This window comes from Rhagoletis pomonella, unplaced genomic scaffold, assembly GCF_013731165.1.
Source record: "Rhagoletis pomonella isolate Grant_MI unplaced genomic scaffold, Rhpom_1.0 Rhpom_scaffold_00005, whole genome shotgun sequence".
NCBI lineage: Eukaryota > Metazoa > Arthropoda > Insecta > Diptera > Tephritidae > Rhagoletis > Rhagoletis pomonella.
The window spans coordinates 53436319-53455182 of record NW_023458559.1 but is presented as its reverse complement, the minus strand read 5'-3'; the positions used below and the strand labels follow the sequence as shown (position 1 = coordinate 53455182).

The 18864-nt window shown below is 33.0% G+C and overlaps 2 protein-coding genes across 3 annotated transcripts in view; both read right to left on the bottom strand.

Moving 5' to 3' along the window:
- LOC118739217 (long-chain-fatty-acid--CoA ligase 5-like) overlaps positions 1 to 18864 on the bottom strand; it is a 431825-nt gene that overhangs the window by 143187 nt on the left and 269774 nt on the right. The window lies entirely within an intron of this gene.
- LOC118739215 (cationic amino acid transporter 2-like) overlaps positions 1 to 18864 on the bottom strand; it is a 38390-nt gene that overhangs the window by 9314 nt on the left and 10212 nt on the right. The window contains exon 2 of one of the 2 annotated variants that reach the window (XM_036470404.1): positions 12111 to 12339. The gene's annotated coding sequence lies outside the window, so the exon portion shown is untranslated. Of the gene's footprint in view, positions 1 to 12110; positions 12720 to 18864 lie in introns of those variants that run through there. The other variant, XM_036470405.1, reaches the window with a different exon arrangement.

The following is an 18864-nucleotide window of genomic DNA, read 5'->3' as shown; positions in this document are numbered from 1 at the left end:
CGTGTGTCAGTCTTATTTAAACTCATATGTCGAGAGAAAATTTTCGGTGTTAAACAATTTTTTTTATCGCGTTTTTTGCTATAACTTTCTTCTTTTACATCAGATTTTTTAAATCTTTATGTCGCTGAAAAGGTCTTGCTCAGGACTACAATTGGCCAATAAAGAGTTTTGGCCTTCAAAACCTTTTTAATTTATACCTTCGCTAGTTTTGGAATTACTATCCCTCGATTTTTATTTTATACTATAAATCTAAAGCTCTCAAAAATGATGACGACCTTGTTAAAGTGGTTTAGGCTTTATTCTATTATAGCCCTGAGCGAGGCCTTTTCGCCGACATAAGAATTTCAAAAATCAGATAGCAAATAAGAAAATTATAGAAAAAGACGCGATTTAGCGGTTTTTAGCGGGTGCAAAAAAAAAATGTTTACACCCAAAATTTTTTCTCCGCATAAGTATTCAAATAAAATTGCCACACGCTAAACTTTGCTTCGTGATACGCCTTAATGCACATATGTATTTTATAAAAATATATATTTTTGATGTTGAATTTCGCCGAACAGCGATTAAAAAAAAGTAAATAAAAATGTACGCCTTTTTTGCATGCCACATAATTGTCATAATTATGTACGTTTGTATGTATTGCTTATTGCCTACATCGGTTGCCTGTATTTATTTTTTTTATTAATAACATTTAAATCAGATTTGCACTTCTGTCTACAGCACGAAGTCCAATGCAATTGCGCTTCTTTTCTGAAATCTGATGTAATAATCTTTATCGCTGACTTATTTATGAAAGTATGTAATCTAAATACTGTTATTTACGAACACTGAACTCGGAAAAGCAATTATCCTATTTGAAAGTATGCCATTTTACGAGGCTAATACTTGCAAGCTTGGTACTATTTGCTTTACATATGCGCATTAAGCCGTACCACGACATATGAAAGAAAAAAAGTTTAGCGTGTGTCAGTTTTATTTGAATAGTTATGTCGAGAAAAGATTTTGGATCTAAAATTTTTTTAGGCACCCGCTATTTTATTATTATTTTATATCCGATTTTTTAAATCTTTATTTCGCTGAAAAGGTCTCGCTCCGGACTATAATTGCTCTTTAATCATTTTCGGCTTTAAAAACCGTTTTCATTTATAACTTCACTAATTTTGGAATTACTATCCCTAGATTTTTATTTTTATACTATAAACCTAAAGCTCTCGAAAAAAACGATTGCTAAAAAGGGCTAAATTTTATTCGGTGGCATTAAAAATTTTAAAAATCGTGTAGCACATAAAAAAGTTATGGTAAAAAACGCGATGTATCGGTTTTTACACCCACAATTTTTTCGCGACATACTTACATGAATATTCAAATAAGACTGACACACGCTAAACTTTTTTTTGTGATACGCCTTAATGCACATACATACATATGTATATTTATACATATCCGCCTGCGTAGCTTACTACTTTTGCATATCGACTGCTGAGTGGAAGATCGACCTATCTCGGCAGCCAGTTCGAAAACGCCCTATGTATCTCAAAAAACTTTTCAAGAACGCCCTATTTCAGAATTTGGTTGAAGAATGCCTTATTTCAGCACATTTTTAATACATTTTGAAGCGAGATAGGGCGTTCTTCAACCAAATTCTGAGATAAGGTGTTTTTCAATAAAATTTTGTATTTCATATGTATGCATATAGAGCAGAGGTTCCCAAACTTTTTTTTCTCGTAGAGCCCTTTCAAAATTTTAGTGGTTCCGGTGGACCTCCTGCTGATAAATTTCTAACGTATTCCCAAAGCTGGTAAAAAAATGTGAAGAATTGATCTAACGATGGAAATTCGCGTTGCGTTGTAAAGCCATCAAAGTGCGCGCGCTTTCGCTCTGAGGAGCTATATTTTTTAAGAGCACTCCGAGCACTAGCGTTATTTACGTTCTCTTCATCGTAAACTTCTCACATGTTTGGCTCACTCATGAATTTACAAGTGGCGTTTTTGTAAACTACTTTATTTGTATTCATGGCATGCGAAAAATATTTATCACTTAAAATTTTAAATGATAAAACTTGAAACAACAAAACCGAAAAGCTTTTTACACTAAAATTTAGAATTCAGACACTAACAATAGAGAAAAGACTGAATATAAAAAAATCGATGACAAAAAACTAAGCAAGCTGTGCATAACATTAAGGCCATAAATCAAATGACTGCTCAATGAAAGCTTCCTGCTCTTACACGATATGTATTTCCAAATGTAAATGCTACTTTTCTGATACGTTCTAATACATGATACATAAGAGTACATGCAAAAAAGTGGCATTTACATATGCAAATATATATCTCGTGAGAGCCCTCTTAATGAGTTTATCAACGATGAAAATTATTGAGTGATAAAAAGCTTGATAAGCTAAAGAGACCGAACGCTCTTTTATGGGAAATAATACCTTGAGTGGTAAATACTGGGCCAAAAAATCGAGTTTCATTAAAGATAAATTTAGTTGAACAGTACTCTCTCTTTTTTAACTCACAAAAGAGGAAATCAAAATTGATTGCATTCGAATTGAGTTATAGTGAGGAGAAAGATGGAAGTTTTATTCCTCAGAGAGGAATTTTTGAGAACTCTTTTTTAAAAAAGAATTTTTCTAGTCGGAACCAGGCACAAAAAACGCGTGCAGAAAAAAGCCTTCATACTCAGGGCCGTCGAGAGAAAACTTGGGGCCCGGACGGAAAAAATCAGGTGCCTAATACATAAATTTTAATAATTTAAAAGCATTTAATAAATTGGGAGTTTCCGTGTAGGGTTTCTTTTACGTATAGCGTCGGAATATATTTATGATAAAAACCTATATTGAAGGAGCAGTTTCTCGCGATAATATGGAAAAATATTTGTTTCTATAATGAAAAGCATGGTTATTCAAAGCATGCGCATTGGTTTCTTTCAAAATTAAAGTGTAAAAATCTAAAAAAAGTTATGGTTCCGATATTTCAGGCCCCATAAAAACCCCGGGCCGGGGGGGGGGATTCCCCGCTTTTCTCAATCCCTCTCGACGGGGCTGCTCAGACTATGTGCGGTCCATTGTACTATTTTCATGTCTCTTCTAATCTATTTTCAATCTACACGATTAACGAATAAAACTAAGTAGATTGTTGGGTGCCAAAGTGCTCAGGTGTTCGTCTCTAAACACATCGCGGCCAAATGTCTCATACCTTATTCTTCCAAAGGCAGGGCGGAAGCAGAAAAAGACTTCCACCATCTGATCCTCTTCATGGAAGGATGGGCAAATAGAGTTGTCATGTACGCCTATCACAGCCAGGTGTTTGTGTCATGTGAAGTGACCAGTTAGCAGTCCAACAAGTTGTCTGCAGTCCTGTATGCTCAGTGAGAGAAAAAAAACTAGATAGTCCTTCTGAGATTGAAGGCAACATGAGTTTTGCCCACCTGAAGCACCTCGATGCCTCCCAGTCATTGCTGAGCGAAGTAATTACCCAGTTTATGATGGTGGCTGCGATCGCCGAGGTGGGGAGTACTACAGGAAATTAAAGCTAAAAAAGGAGGCTATCTGATCCAAATGTCGGCCTATTTTACGCGTTCCTTTTATAGCAAAGACTTCCGCCTGAGAAATGCTCATCGAATACTTTAGGTCAGTGAAAAAATCACCGCTCCTACGCCACAATCCACTTTTGCGCCGTCTGTATTTAAAAATAGATAATGCTTTAAAGTGCTCAGTAAAAGCAGCATCCTTCTACTCCTTCATTAATGGAAACATTGGATTGAAGATTTTATTAAAGACAATCTGAGTACAGATGTAGTCAGATTTTTTCGGAATACATGAACATTGTACTTACAGGATCAGCTCCTTCGACCTCAGGGCATTAAGTAAAGCACTCTGCTTATTGAAGAGATCATTTGGTGGTATGTTACAGAGAACCTTCAAAAGCTTCCATTAGTTATGATTTGATCGCCTCAGTAATCGGTACGTAAGTACGTTTTCTGATTAAATTTATCAAATATGAATAGAGAGAACCATACGCCACTCTCACTAAGAAAAATTTATAAATATTTAAGAAATGGTAGATGAGGCACCTGAAAGCCCCAAAGGCTATTGAATGTATGAGTGACCGTAGAGTTGCAAAATAATGTCTAAGAAGGCCCTAATCAGAGTAATATTTATTCAGACAATCTATATACTAAAATAAACAGTTACGCGTGTTAAACGAAACTACAATATTCACAAAGGTATTGCACCACAAACCACAAGAAAAGCGATTAAATAAATAATAAGAAAAGCTAACACTTGTAATCACTGATAAGTTCTTCGCGTGACCTTCGCTGTTTCTGATAAGCTCTTTTGGCCCAAATACTCACACACACTTGAAAATGCTCGGTGATAAAAAGTAACTGCAGTTGTGCGCGCAAACATACATATTTATATTCTTCTATTGGAGCTATTGCGTCACAATATCATGTGTCTTTGAAATAAAAAAAGATAAAGTAGAAATTGCATTATACCAGGTATAAAGTTGATAACAATACTTTATTTTTGATAAAATATACAAAACTTCAGAGAACACATTTATCTTGAATAATTCATTTTAAGCAAAAAGACATAAATCTCAAAAGGTGAGTATCTTTTTTATGCCGGATACCACAGACATGGTTATACATATCGTCGTTTAAAGTACAAAACCGCGTATCAACAAAATGCAAAACTGCGTATGCGAGGTTGCATAAATTATTTTCTAGAGAGTAAAAACACTAATATTTCAAAATGGTTCTCGTTTTTATAAAGCAATCGCATTTCAGGCCAGTATATTTCAGGACGAATGATTAAGGATTGAGCCAAGAGCTAGTGTGAGCAAGTCTAATTTTTGGCAGCCAATGTCAGTTACGCGGTTTTTCAGAATGACGATACGCGGTTTTGTACTTTAAACGACGATATGTATATTTAAACAATAATTGCTTGCATTTATGTTACCGTTTTTATTATTGTTACGTAGTTTTTATGAGTACCTAATGCGATAAATCCCGAAAATCATATATAATTACTAATAGAAAGCGCTAATTTTGATCGATGACCGAGTATGCGGCTTTAACATGTGACTGAACAATATTTGTTTAACTAATATATCAGCTTTTAAGTGAGAGTCAAGTTGGGTCATGCACTGAGATCGATAATGATGAATTACCTGGGCACGTTTATGTACATATGTATGTACATATGTATGCATTACGTTTGGCGGGCGAAATCAAACCAATGCATTTACCATTTACTTTTTTAAAGATAATGTAGCTCTCTTATATACCTTATATATAAATATGCAAACATGTTTTCTTTACACCGATTTTACAGCTAAACTGTACTTCTAAGGTATAAAGAATTATATACCGTTGGAAAGGTATTTTGAAGCTGAAGTGCAGAAAATTACTCAAATTTATAATTAGCTCAAAATAAAACAAAGCATCAATTCAAAATTGACACTAATACAAATGCCATATATGTACATAAGGAGGAAATGGAATATTGACACTGAATTAAATCAGCAGCACTTTAGAAATAAGATTTATGTAGATTAAGATTCATACAAGGAGAAGGTAAGGTGGATTATGTAGAAAAAGAAAGGGATAAAGATATGGAGATGAAAAAAGAATGAAGATAAAGATCAGGATACAAATACAGGAAAAGATAAAGATTAAATGAAAAGATAAATAAAAATAAAAATAAAGATATAGAATGAGACATGGAAAATAATAGAGTTAAAGATAGAGACAAAGAAAATGTTATGTTATGTTACGTTACGTTATGATATGTTATGTTGGTCAACCCATGTCACCAGAACTCAGTACTGCTCACTTCAAACATCTTACATCAACTCCACGCATCTTACCTCAACTAACCTGACATCAACTCCTCTCAGTTCACGTCAACTTACCTCACTCAAACTCACCTCATTTCATCTCAACTCAATTCACTTCACCTTAACTCAACTCAACTCAGCTCAACTCCTCTTAAATTACCTCAACTGCACGAATTTATATAAATAATTTTTTATATGTAACTCATGTATATAAGTATGTGCATCCTACTTGTGATATTAGGTGGCAAAAATATCAAGATACTGTGATTATTTAGTCATTTTATTGATGAGTCACCAAACAGCTTAGTTTCTGGTAAAGGTAATCAAACGGGGAAACACCTTCATTATTTTATTAGAGACATAGGTACATTAGTAAGTGAATATAGCATTTTGTAGAGCTAAATAGATCAATAAATTAATAGTGGTTCTTAATTACCAAGTTTCTGATCAAACTAGCCAATTAAAATCCATACTCATAATTAATTGTTGGCTAATGAAATTCATCACTCATTGGAATAGTTCATAAATCATATGCATCGATAAATATGGTTTGAGAAAAAACAGTATAGGTACATACAAAGTTCATTGCGCGAAATCATGTTCCGATACAAATAAATTAATTCTTAAATTTTCTCTTAATTTTAATTATAATTGCTTTCTGATGATTAAGAAATGCGGTCAATGCGATGAAAAATCAAAATGATACTCATACGCCGTGCTATCCACTTATCCAATCGTGAGAGTTAAGATGAGAAAAGAATTTAAATGATCTCAGATTGACGTAAGTGGGAAAACGCCCATTTCAGCGGCAAAATAAAGTTCTTAAGAATGTTGTTAATGTAAAAAGGTATTACAAATATATTGCATGCCGCATCTGATTGTGGTTTGACGACAAACATTAACAATAAATATGCAAGGCGGCAGATAAAAATAAAAAAAAAATTAAATCAGTGCATTGCGTATCGCATTAAGTCAACAACCGAAGCTGCCATAACGTGAGACTCAGGAAAGACGATATTCCTATAGCGCGTGTGCGCACTGCTTGTTCAATGAGTTTTTTTTTTGTTATATTAATCTTTCATCGAACGTAAGATAAATCGAGAATCTAAATTGCTAACTTTTTGCCGGTACGGACGTAATTTAATCCGTGAATCTACCGCTTGTATACAGCTGGAGCTTGTTATCATACATGCGCGTGATTTGATTTCTTCTGCTTGTGTGAGCATAGATTCAAGCACAAACAATCCATTTAGTACCAAAATAATTAATTAATATTACGAGAACTAACAAATTAGACCAGATTTCAAAAAAGATGACATGGCTTGCACACAATTACATATTTAAAAAAACACATAAATACCCTGCAAAAAATGCGATGCGACTAATCCGGGATGACTCCGGGAGCAATCGCAAAGGAACATGCGACTAATACCACTTTTGATCTCTTTATATGGAATGAACTGCTCGCTTTTGTTCGAGCATATCCTATGAAGAGACTAATAGGTCTCCTTAATACCCAAAGGGGTACAAAAAGCAACTAGTCACTTAAAAAAAAAAAAATAAAAATAAAAATTTGCGCCAGCCGCGATTCGAACCATGGTGCTCGGGTTTGTTAAGCGAAGTCCCCGAATTTACCAAGATTAATATTTTTCAATGATATTCAGGCAGCGCCGAGATTTGTAGTCGAAAAGTACACTGTGTAAATTTTGTTGCAAAATTCCAAAAAGGTTTTTTTAATCAACAATTGAAAATATTTGCAGTGTTTTGGAAATTTTTATTTTTCTTTGAAAGTAAGTGTCTGAATGAACAATTTTTTTTGGGTGCAGATTTAAAAAATATTAAGCTTTACAATGAAATTATTTGCGTTACAAAAATATTTTTTTTTTGCTTTTCAATAATTTTTTTACGAAAAATTGAACTTTTAAGCAATTTCTGCGCCTGGTGGACGAAAATTTTTAACAACTTCTGCATTTATCTATGATAAAAATGCGTGAATTTCGATATAGTTTGGTCGGAATGAATAATTATTTGCCAGCGACCTGAATCAGAATCTGAAAGTCCGGTAAAAAAACAATATAAATAACAAGGCCGTATTTAAGAAAACTAGCCTAACTTCGACAATTTTTATTCGATTGCAATAAATGGGCTATCAGTTTATTTAAAAATAGATTTAATGTTAGATAGTACTACATACTTTGAAATTGTGGAAATTATCGATGGTCAAAATTTAAAAAGTTAAAAAATCCCAACGAGCCAAGTCCGACAATAGATTATTATGTACCATTTTAAAGGCCTATATATTCTCTTCTCAGATCATATTCGATCTTTGAAATCAAATCAAAAATAGTCATTCAAAAACTCCTATATATTCTCTTCTCAGATCATATTCGATCCTTGAAATCGAATCAAAAATAGTCATTCAAAAACTCATAAATTGACAAAAATGCATTTTCTGACCTTTAAAAAATCGATAAAAAAGGCAATAATATTTCTCATAAAGACGAATACAATTATGGGCTAGGATCTTGAAATTTCAAGAAAAAAAAATTCGATGGGCACTCTAATATATGTACATACATCTATATATAGTATAAAGGAAAGTCTAGATTCTTTGTGCGCGGTAATCTCGTAAACTACTAAACGAATTTTGACGAGATTTTCTCTAATATACTAGGGTTGCCACCTGTCTAAAAAACTATAAGATCCGCACCGTTCGTTGTTTTACAAAAAATTAGGTGTAAAATGAAATCGATTGGCCTCGAGAAAAGCATGAATGTCTCATTTTTTGAATGGGGTTGCCACCTGTTAAGAAAATCACTATATTCAATCTTAATAAGCGTAGGAATCAGTTCTGCACCGTCACTGTCAAATGAAAAAACTTAGCCTCTAGACCCGTAATAATGTATTATTTTTCTGGGTAGGGTTTCCACCTGTTTAAAAACTGTAAGATCTTCACCGTTCGTTGAATAAAAGAATTAGATACCAAATGAGAGTGCGTGGCCTTCGCATGTACAAAAACTTTAATTTTTTTAGTAGGGTTGCCACCTATTTAAAATTACTATCTTATCCTTATGTAGTATAAAGCAAAGCGCCAATTTTTTGTCCACGCTAATCTTGAAAGCTACTGAACCGATTTGGATGAGATTTTGTTTCAATATATTCTGTATCGATAGGGGTATTACCTTTAGTACTTAGCATTTCTATAAGGTTGCCACCTGTCTAAAAACTCATAAGATCCTTGCGTTGAATTACAAAAGCTGAGATGTCAAATGAAAGAATTGGCCTCTAAATGTTCAACAATTTGTTATGTTTGAGTAGGGTTGCCACTTTTTTAAAAATTATAACATCTTCACCGTTCGTTGGACTTAAAAATGAGATAGCAAGTGAAAGAATGTGGTCTCTGGATGTGAAAAAAGCGTTAACTTTTTTTTTAGTGGGATTGCCACCTTTTTAAAAATTACAACCTTACGTATAATACGTGAAGGCATTTTTTATTATTGACATCAGATTTGCGCAGATCTTTCATTAAAAAAAATTTGTTCTCAAAGGAAAGGGCTTGGCGTTCAGATGTGCAATAAGGTTTTATATTTTCGAAGAGTACGAAAAATTATAAGATGTGGGCTGTTCGTTGGACTAAATAGTAAGTCATTAAATGAGAGGACTTGGCGTCCAGATGTGCAATAAGGTTTAATTTTTTGAAATAGAGTTGCCGGCTGTCTAAAAAACTATAAGATCCACGCCGTTCGATGCATTAAAAACATAAGATGTCAAATAAAAGGGCTTAGCCATTAAGTGTGCAATAAGGCTTTATTTTTTAATAGGGTTGCCACCTGCTGCGTATATGTACATACTTATTTACACATTCAACGCGTGGTGAAGCCTCGCGTATACGAGGCCGCTTAGTACATATATATACATATATTGTACTTGCACATTTGTTTCTACATATGCGAGTATTGTACGCACTTGCCGACTTCTAATGAAATTAATTAGTTTCCTTTTTAATACGACAACCGACAAGAGCTTTTGCTGTTAATGTCAGTAATTGTTTGTTGACTGTCTCTTTGACACATAATTATTGAAATATAGTACTGTAGTGCATGTGGTAAGCAGTAGTATATAGAACTTAGAGACAGAGTCTAGATGTATTCAGCGATATCTTTGATAGCTTTAAGGTAAATTATAAAGAGCTTCAAATACATATATGTATATTGAATAAAGGTAAGTATGCAAGGCCTTAGACAGTAGAAGCTCTTCGATAAACTTATCTTAACGTCAGTTTGCCCACTGATTAGCAAGCCATCGCTTATAAGTGAGAGGAGTTCTTTGGATGAATATAGGCTAGCTTTGAGTGAAAAGTTACAAAGTCTAGTTTTACAAATTTTACATCAGTGGAAAAAAACTTTTCTTAGCCATTTTCATTGAAAAACTTTGAATACAACATTTTGCGTGTTTAAAGCGAAGAAAATCACAAGGAGTCGATCTTTATTAGAAGTTTTCGTATTATTTTGTCCTAACCGGACTTTCAGTGCCGCTCTTGAATCTACCAAGGCATACATGCCTGGTTATCAAGTTATCTGGTTAAAAATTATTATTGCATAGTGCGGTTGTTCACGCTTGCCTGGTTATCAGGTTATGTGGTTATGTGGTTATATTTTTTATTCAGTTCACAACAATAAAATACACTTCGCAATAATTATTTTTAACTAGATAAGCTGATAACCAGGCAAGTGTGAGCAACCTCAGTGTATTTTATTGTTGTAAACTGAATAAAAAGTATAACCAAATAACCAGATAACCTGATAACCAGACAACTGTTTATTTATTATAAAATTCTTGCTGGTCGGGTTATTGATGATGTCATTTAAGATCAATATATCAAAAATTTTAAGAAAGTGGAAAGGTTAAAGTAAATAACTGTCCTTAATTTTTGGTAATTTAAAAACTGGACATACTTTTTTGGCAAGATAAAACTCGGACATAAACCTTTGAGCATTTCAAAACTGACCATAAATTTTGATAGTGTGTACATAAACTTGATATAAACTTTTGATAATTTTAAAACTGGGCACTATTTAATTTTCTGTCATTTACAATTTTCGGCAATCAAAGAACTGGACATAATTTTTGGTAATTTAAGAACTGGACAATATTGTTTACTCACTTAAAATCGTAATACTTAAATTTGCATAACAAGTTCTCGTAATTTAAGAACTGGACATAAATTTGTTTAATTTTACAACTGAACATAAATTTTATAATTTTTGTTAATTTTATAACTAAACATACATTTTGGGTTATTTATTTCAAATATGGGCATACATTTGGGTCATTTAAAGATTGTCATGAGTTTTTGGTTATTCAAAAACTGGAAATAATTTTTGGTAGCTTATAATTGGGCATACATTTTTGTCGCTAGAATAATATTTGTAATTTTGAAACTGAACATAATTTTTTGGTACATAAATATCGTCGTTTGAGCTACAAAACCGCGTATAAACATAATGCAAAACCGCGTATGTGAGGTTGGCCAAATTTTATAGTATAGAGTAGTATTTATAGTATAGAGTAAAAACACTGTTATTTCAAAATGGTTCTCGCTTTCATAAAGCAATCGCCTTTCAGGCTAGAATATTTCAAGACGAATGGATTTGAAAAAAAAACAAAGGATATAACTATTCGAAGTTACCCACCTAAATATAACATAGAAATACTTTCTGGCTGTATAATTGTATTATTATAATTTTTTATGGGAATTGAAAGGCTATCCACACAGTTTGATAATTTTTTATGAGTCCACTTTATTTAAAAAGCGATATACTTAAAATAATGTGTCTTAGTAAAATTTTGAAAATATTGAATGTTCGATAATTTGAAGCTACACTGGCGCTCAAAAGTGGATGAATGGTGTTTTGTTTTTAGCATATACAATGTTTTTCAAGCTAAATATTTTTATATCCGAGCGCATAACAAAGAAAAAAATAAATAAAATAAGAGGGAACAAAAAAAAAAACAACAGAAAAAAATAAAAGTTATGTATCGTGCTGATGAAATTCGATGTGCTGGATGCCCACAAATAACAGCAAGCACGTCTGCTCGTTCAGCCACTGCCATACATACGAATTTGTTCTCAAATGTTCAACTTGAATCACATTTCTTACAATCGGCTTATTGACCATGAAAATATCAAACCACAACATGGTTGAAAAAACCATTGTGCTTTTGGCTCAGTGTTGTCGCTAACGTTTTTGTTGTACTTACCCTTTCTTCCAAACTGCTTAACGAATGTTTGATGGTGATAAGTTGATAAGAGTTGATTTTGTTACAGTTTTATTTCATTTGCGCTTTGAAATTTTCATTTCATTTTTTCATTTAAAAATGCAAGCAATGCATTGGAAATTACGTTGAATAATTTTTCGTTTCACAAAATTTCATCACAACTTTTTAATTAAATGCATTTCTTTTATATACTCGAATCGTTTTCAAAATTCTTTAAGAATGAAAAAAAAAATACACTAGGATTTTGCTTTATTTGTACGCTTTTCGACGATTATCTTTCCTTACACCCACAAATATTTGAATGCACTTCATTTGTAAATGAAACAAAAATATAATAATTCGTTGAAACAGCCAACAATCTGAGTTACTTGCGACGCCACTCCGAACGTAGATAATTTGCAACCTGTTGCCAATTTTACGTACGTACGTACTTAGGTGCTACTACCGCTGTCGTCGGTGTCACCGCCACAACTGTCACTCACCCCGTGCGAGAATCGTTAGGCTACATCTACCGAATATAATGAATACATATCGAATTACGCATCAATTACGAACTCCACTTCTCAGCCTCAGCCTCAGCCTCGGATCCAGACTCGCTCCCGATAGAAGCGACAATTGAATGGAGCGAGCAAAAGGTACAAAAACAAGCCGTACAAAAACAAAATAACAGCAAATATAAAAGTATAATCAAATGAGAAAACGACTAAAAAAGTACGTACATTGTTTGTAAGCGCACTTCATATTTAAGTATTACAGACATGCACACACGCACACATTCGAAATGCATTTAAGTAGGCAAGCAGACGGACAATTGAAAAAAAAAAACGCGAAAAAATCAACAAACGCGAAAGTAAACAACTCAAACAATGGGACTCCAGATAAGGTGCATTGAATACAGGGAGCGAGTACCTAGTAATTAAGCACGGCATATCGCACAGCACTGATAACACACACACTAAAATATTTCGACAAACGAGTGCATGAGGCGTAGTAAATATAAGAGAGGACTCATTAACGAACTAGTTCATATACAAACACTTTGGGATTGGAGATTATAGGTCCATTCAATGTCAAAAAATTTTTACGAATTGTTATTAGTACTTGCGAGTTTTTACTGGAAATGCATTCAATAGCCCAAAATAATTGCAAGAGAGAGCGAATTCGAGAGCGTAAGTTGCAGGTAAAAATTTTACTAGCATGAATTTGCAGTAGTCAAAAAGTAAGGTTATGTTTCAAATTCAAATGTAAACAAACTTTTTAAGAGGATGATTTGATGAAACATAATTAGTAAAATGAAAATATAGATGAAAAATTTAAATCTATTATATATTTTTTTACTTTTATGACGATGGGAACTCTTCCCAATTAAAAAGAAAATTGCGCGCCAAAACTTAACCGTAAGAAAGTGTCAAAATGGCTTAAATTGCAAGTTTTTACTAGTTTTGCGTTCAATAACTTTTTCTGAAAATTTTCTCTTGTTCTCAATTTTACTCTCTATTTTTCCTTTACGCTCTCGCTGCAAGTACTTACTGGAAAATTTATTGAATGGACCTTATGTAGGCAACAATATTCACTGTCAGTTAAAGCTCACTTAGTCAAGACTTAATTTTCGTAACTTAATTTATCTTAATATTTTGGCCAGCCTGTTGTATGGGAAACTGTGTTGGCGGTTAGTAAAAACTTAACTTATCGTACGAAACTTAAGATCCTCTAGGTTTTAGATTTTTATGTTACGGCCCTATGAAAATTGAGAGCGGTGAGAGTATTAGGCTTGCCAGATTTTCGTGCTAGCATTTCTCAAAAATTAATGAACGTAAACATATTTTTTGCATGAATTTTTTTGATGTGGCAAACTGTCAAACAGCTGAAAAAGAAAACACAAATGCAAAATATTTCCGCTTCTGGATTAAGTTGACGGGTTGAGTAATCATTGATGATTTTTACTGTAAGTTAAATTAAGTTAAGTCTAGTCTAACTGAGCATTTACTTTGACAGTGCGATCTAGCTGTGTGTTCAATTAAGACCAGTTTTGAGTTCAGCTAAAAGTAGTCTGATTTTTTACGCGACTCAATGTATCAGCGAGTCTATGCGGCGCACACGAAATTTACTATTCAATTGACTATTTGCCGAATTAAAATTTTTTTAATTGAAAGATAATTACATTCTTAAGGGGTTTAAGGAGCTACTGTTTTAATTTTTATTTTTACACGCTTTTAATTTAACTTGGTCACTATCTACTACTATACTAATTATTTTAGTGCAAAGTGCAGAGAAAGTAGCACATTTGCAATTTCGAAGATGATCGATTCTCCTGTTCCTGTTCATAAATGTCACACAATAAAATTAGTTTAAAAAATGAAACGATTAGTTTAAGAAACGGAGTTTAAAACGAAAAAATTGCACCAAAACTATTTTTTTTTGAATTTTTAGAAACATTTTAAGTATGCAATTTTATAGCCTAAGAAATTATTAAAAATCAACGTAACTGATTATCACTTGAAATTCGCGCATTGTTATACTATAATTTAATAGGCCATAAAACTGGCTATCTAAATTTTTTCCAAAAATTAAAAATTTTAATTTTAGTGAAAATTATTTTATAACATTGAACATTTTTCTTTTGCATTTTTTCCATTTTATGGAAACCCTATAATTGTTTTTAACTTGTTTTTATTACATAACATTCATTAACAGGAAAATTGATTTCTTCAAAATTTCTATCTTCTCTGCACTTTGCCCTAAACTTTTTTTTCTTAAGAATTGAATTAATTTTCAATTCAAAAAATTAAATAAAATCCAGCAAGTATTGCTTTTTGAATAGTAAATCGAGCGTTTGCACCACTGTGCAGTGTGTGTGTGTGTACATATGTGAGCCAAGTACAGATGTGTACGTTAACGAAAACAAATTGAAACTTAAGAATAACTATAATTAGTATAAACGATGACAATAACATCAGAAACAATAGAAGTCGTCTGAAGTGCAGTGAAACGATAATAAAAAAAAAACCAAAGAAATGATCTACCAATCGAGTCGCAAACCTCTGGGCATTGTTTTGCTGTTTGATGTTTTTCAGGAAGTCAATTCAGCTTCACTCTCTAAGTATGTAACGTAAGTGTGAGTGTATGCGTATATATGCGAGGTGTTTCGTGTCGATTTATGTTTTATTTTTAAACTGCATACTGTCATGCAGCTGTCACATTTTACAAATATCAAAGAGCACACAAACTGACATATCAACAAAATTACAAGTGTGACATTTATTAAGTCATATTTAAGTAAAGGAAACTAGTAAGAAAGCGACTCTTTTATTTACATTTAATCAAATTACTATTCTACTTATATTTAAGTACATTCGCGGAAAAAGTCTATAATTCCCTTAAATCGTAAATTTACATAAAAGTAGTTTGAAAGGTTACTCAATAGCTTATCGACCTTGAATGCGTGCATTGGCTGTGTTTATTGTTTCTAAAAAAATAATCTCAGTCATTACATAAGCCTATTGTTACTCGTACAGTCATCGTATTTAATTGAGTTAATGTCGCGCATAAACTATTCAAAGCAAGTACGCAGCCGATAATAGATAAATGGTATCGCTGGCCGATAATTGCGATTCGACTGTGATTACTCATAGCCAAGCTAAATTAAACTGAATTAAGTTAATAAAATCAGTTCATTGCATTCGAATAGAAACTTCACGTTAAAGTAATGTTTATCAGCTGCGATTTTATTACAGAAAAGAACGGAGCATGTTTTTTTTTATCCAATGAAATTATCTATTAAAATTCTTATTAAAAGATCTTGCATTTCGCAACTTAAAATTTCCAAAAACCCCCGTAATAGTGTGAACAACTTTTTGAGTTGTGTAAAGCGTTTGTCTGTATATTAGCAGCACTCAAATGCCATTATTATTGCTAAGCTCACACATACAATGGCAAAGGCTTACTCACTCAATAAAATCGCTTGATTTAGGTTTCGAAAGAAAAGTATTTTGTATTGTAGTTAATACTATAAATAAACAAATTACAGAACAAAATTATATAATATGGCAGAATTGGTTGAGCAGAGCCAAAAAATGCCGACTTTACATCGCCGGAGGCCTTCCTCCTCTGTTACTAGCAACGCGAACCGCGTTGAATAGTTTTAGTGCAGGAGCGTTGCTCTCCTTTCGAACGACATAGCTTAGCCAGCGGTGCCGCTGAATTTTAATTAGCTGCACTATGTCTTTATCGTTGTAAAGCTCAATACAGCTCATCGTTAAATCGTCTGCGGTATTCGCCATCGCCAACGCGTAAAGCCCCATAAATCTTTCGCGGAATCTTTTTCTCGAAAACTCCAAGAGCCGCTTCATCAGAGCTGCAAAATTGCATACTCAAAATATGTATTTCTAGGAAATCTATTTAAAAAGCTCGAAATTTTTACGAAAGTTTGTTGATACATATTTAAATGTTGCGCAAATATTTCATCTTGTATTAATACGAGTTTTGTTAAAGTATAAACTGCATTTTTATAAACAAAATAATTTTAAGATAAATGGCCAATCTTGGCAATATGTGCTTGTCGTAAAGTTTTGATAAGCACTTGAAATACTATTAAAATGTCAAATTGTAATACTGAATTCAAAGAAGATGTCTCTTTTATCCATTCATAATAACTTAAAAAAAATTGTTTGTCAAGAAGTGTACCTTAAAATATGTGCATACACATTTGTGTTAAAAGTGTAAAATATGTAAATGTACCTACATAAACTTTCATCATCAAATCATTGGTCTTGAAGGAAATCTATGTTTGCATGTACTAAGAAAATATGTAAGCAAGCTAGCAGATCCGGCGAACTTCGTCCCGCCCAAAATTAATTTTTTGTAATGAAACATATTGGTCCAACATTTTGGTCCGACATTTTCACCAACAGTTCACGTTCATGATTTTTAGTGACGCATTTATCTTCTAATATTACGGTTTGGTGGTTGTCAGAAGGCATATTTCCATTGCCATCTTAAATAACCTAGCAAAATTGTATATGCATACAAAGATACGTAATAGCTTCAATGCGTTTGAAAGGCACCACGTCCTTTTGTAAAATAGCCGGAATTTTCTCTAAGATTGTGGGATTGATTTCATATTTTTCCATAGCAAATTCCAATACTCTATCATGAACACTTCCAGAAATATGCAGTGTGAAAGAGATGTAAATCGATGTGCAGTTTGCAGTGGTGTTTTTATAAACAGATTAATTTGCCTTTCGCATATACGTATATTTTTATCCACTGCTTTATATGAACGGAAAAAAAGAATATTTGTTGCCCTACGGTTTAGTTATTTGTACAATGGTTTTGGGTTGTTGCACCCAAACGCATCACCCGAATCTAAAAACTTTAAATACACGTGTAGTCAAAGGGTTAAACTTTAATTTAAAACAAAGTTTCATAATTTCCGTGCTCTAGTTTATTAATAAATTCGGTTTGAACCATGCACTTTTTTGTAAATTTCGATGTGGGTTCTGCGCAAAGATACAGTGCATGGCGTAGCCGGAGTTATCTGCACAATAAATGTTGTATACCATTCACAGCAGAAGACGGGCTTCCGTCCTCATCTCCGGCAACACAGAAAAAAGAATTCTTATTAGTAAGGCTTATAATCCCCAAGTGCGGCCGAAGGCAGAAGCAAGCGTAACGAGGCGGTGGACCTAACAAAATGCATAACTGGATTGAGACACAGTTTTTCAACTATAGGAGGAGTTATAGCTTGTGGCTCAACAAAATTGAAAATTATGAGCAAAATTTGAGTAGTTTTCGCCTTTTGTTGTACTCCGTATTTGAAATAAAAACTTTGTAATAACAAGTAAGGAAGTCTAAGTTCGGGCGGAGCCGAAAATTAAATACCCGTCGCAAGTATTAAATATATGTTTTTCACCTTTTGAAAGCTACCGCCCGTTATCCATGTTTATTGAACTATCGCAACGTGGCGAATTATTCAAATTGATCAATGTTTATTGAGCTGTCGAAATTTATTACACAGAAACTAAAGTGTCGAAATTTACGGATACTTATCGAGCTATACAAACTTATGACTTGATCGAAATTTGTAAGGTTAATGAAATTTATAAAGTTATCGACATTTATTGAATCGTCATTATTTATAGAGTTAACGATATTTATCGAGTTATCCTAATTTATCGAATGCTCTCAACTTATAGAGTTATGGTTATTTGTTGGTTGGAATCGAAGTTTTTTGAATTTTCAAAATACATTGAGTTATCGAAATTTCAACGTTACATAAGTCTATCGAGTTCTATCGTGTTACAGAGTGTAACGAGTTATTTAAATTAGGCGGTAGCTTTCGAAAAATATGGAGCTGTAAAAATTAAACGAGTTATCGAAATTTATAAAGGTATCCAAAGTATATCGGTTCATCGATTTAAATCGAGATATATACACTTTTGAATTATCGAAATTAATCAAACCCCCAAAACGCACAGTTATCGAAATTTGTTGAAAATTATAGCAATTAGTCCAGTTATCGAATTTTGTCAAGTTATCGGATTTTAGTTTTTTTGAAATTAATGGAATTATCAAATTATCCAAATTAATCGAAAAGCTGGAATGTATTGGATCAGTTCCAAGTCCTGCCAAAGACCTTCAAAGATATAAGAAATTGTAGTGACATTTAAGTTCCAAAGCAGGAGACTTCCTGGTAAACAATTTTGTACCTTATAAGTTAAACGGCGTGCTAAATTAG